The sequence below is a fragment of the Cherax quadricarinatus genome, chromosome 11 (genome assembly GCF_038502225.1).
Source record: "Cherax quadricarinatus isolate ZL_2023a chromosome 11, ASM3850222v1, whole genome shotgun sequence".
Taxonomy (NCBI): Eukaryota; Metazoa; Arthropoda; class Malacostraca; order Decapoda; family Parastacidae; genus Cherax; species Cherax quadricarinatus.
Genome location: NC_091302.1, coordinates 49,324,971 through 49,327,622, shown reverse-complemented (window position 1 = coordinate 49,327,622; position 2,652 = coordinate 49,324,971).

The following is a 2,652-nucleotide window of genomic DNA, read 5'->3' as shown; positions in this document are numbered from 1 at the left end:
AGGCACAATACCGTGACTGGAACGATACACAAATAACCCGCACATAAAAGAGAGAAGCTTACGACGACGTTTCGGTCCGACTTGGACCATTGACAAAGTCACACTAACCAGAAGTGGAGCAGGACGGCTATATATAGGCAGGAAGAGGTGGTGGTAGTAGTAGTAATAGTAGTACAAGAATGGTATATAATACCGACAAGATGAAAATAAGACACATGCGCAACACCCGGGCATCCCTATCGTAGACGTATCGCCATCCAGCCAGCCACTGCATGGCGAAACGTCCACAACAAAGACAACCAGACGCTGCACATGTGTCTTAATTTCATCAGTAGTAGTAGTAGTAGTAGTAGTAGAAGAGGTAGTAGTAGTGGTAGTGGTAGAAGTGGGGAATAAGGAGGACGAGCCAGTCAAATACAAAGGAAGGGGAGCACTGCAAGAGAGCTAGGTGCCCACAGAGGGAGAGCAAGCGCACAGAGGTGCGTGAAAGGGGAAGTGGTGAAATAAATGAAGAAGGAACAGAAACACGAGACAGAAGAGAGAAAGACAACCCAGAGGAGAAAAAGGAAAGAGGAAAGGGGAAGAGGGAGAAGAAGAAAAAGAAAAAAAAAAAAAATGAGGAGTCAGGTTAAGTCACGGGTGTTCTGAAGTTTGGAGCATTTTACAATGTAGTGGGAGAGGAAGGCATCTACAGAGACGAAGCCAGGGCTAAGATTCATACAAGGAAAGTTGTGTATTAGAGAGGATTCAACTAGACGGCGACTGTTCGAGTTGGAAGTAGGGAAGACAGTTTTAGCAGAAGACCAGTCAATAGGATGGCTATGATCTCTGACGTGACAGAAAAGAGCATTGTTAGTGTCGGCAAGCCTAACACTATTTTTGTGCTCCCTAAGTCTGTCAGAAAGAGATCGACCAGTTTCTCCGAAGTATTGAAGAGGACAGGAGGAGCAAGAAATAGAGTAGACACCAGGAACATCTGTAGAGGGAGGAGAGGTATGAACGAGATTAGTGCGAAGAGTGTTAGTCTGGCGGAAGGTAAGCTTGATGTCTAAGGGACGGAGAGAATTGTTGAGATTAGAAAGACCGGAAATGTAGGGAAGGCAGAGGATAGAAGAGTTCCCAGGAGTAGAGAGTTTGGGAGAGAAGAAATTACGTTTAGCACGTGAGAGGGCAGAGTCTATGAAATGGGAAGGGTAGCCAAGACGGGAAAACGAATTATGAAGAGTGGAAATTTCTGCTGGAAGGAACTGAGGATCACAGATGCGGAGGGCACGGAGAAAGAGGGAGATAAGAACACTTTTCTTGACAGGGGAAGCATGATAGGAAAAGTAGTGAATGTACATGCCACTGTGCATAGGTTTTCGGTAAACGGAAAAGGAAAAACCTGTATCTGAGCGGTGGACATGGACATCAAGGAAAGGAAGCAAGGAATTAGATTCCCATTCAGCTTTAAACTTAATGGAAGGGGCAAGATTATTAAGAGCTTCAAGAAAAGGTTGGAAGAGACTGGAGTCATGAGGCCACAGAGCAAAGATGTCATCCACATAGCGGAGCCAGAGTGAAGGTTGCACATCGAGGGTAGGAAGAAGAACAGTCTCGAAGTATTCCATGTAAAGATTAGCAAGGACAGGAGAGAGAGGAGAGCCCATAGCGACACCGAAGGTTTGAGAATAATATTTCCCTTGGAAGGAAAAGGAATTAGAGTCCACACAGAGGCGGATAAGATCAAGAAAGACATCAGTAGGTATAGGGAGATGTAGAAACCCTTCATGGGCCTTCTCTCTAAGGAAATCAAGGACATCATCAAGAGGGACATTGGTGAAGAGGGACTCAACGTCAAGACTAAGCATCTTACAGGTTGGGAGAGAGCGAACCCGTTCAATGAAGTCTTGAGAGTGACGGAGGTGGGCAGGAGAAAAAGTACCAAGAAAGGGAGTGAGGGTTTTGGCCAGCCAAGAAGCAAGAGAATAAGAGACAGAACCTCTAGAGGATATGATAGGACGAAGAGGAATATCAGGTTTATGAGTTTTGGGAAGGCCATAGAAATAGGGAAGAGAGGGACAGATGACACGAAACCGTTGAACAAGGTCAAAGTCAGGAGGACAGAGGTCGGAGAGAGTCCTTAGTTTCTTGTTGAAAGTTCTCTTGATGCGATCAAGAGGGTTGGAAACGAGAGGAGTGTAGGTACGTGAGTCAGAGAGCAAGACATCAGCTTTACGGAGGTAATCCTCGCGATCAAGGATAACTACCGAATTACCTTTGTCAGAAGATAGTATGACAATGTTAGTGTTGGATTTAAGAGAAGAAAGGGCAAGTTGGTAACGGCGTGGAAGGTGGTGATTCTTAGAAAACAGACTAACAAGAGCAGGAAGGAGAGCGCCACGAAAAGTGGACAAGTCAGGAAGATTACGGGAGCGAGATTGACGAAAGGAATCAAAAGAGCTAATCAGGGCAATACCAGCGCGAGGAGTAGGCGAAGTGGCAAAGGAAAGGCCAAAACCAAGAAGTTCAAGCTCATACTGAGAGAGTGAGACAGAAGACAGGTTAGTAACACAGTCAGTGAGGGAGAATTTAGACCAAGGGCTAGCTGAGATGAGACGTTGAAGTTTATTCTGTAGTTTGGAAGAATGAATTTGTGTATTCAGGCGAGCA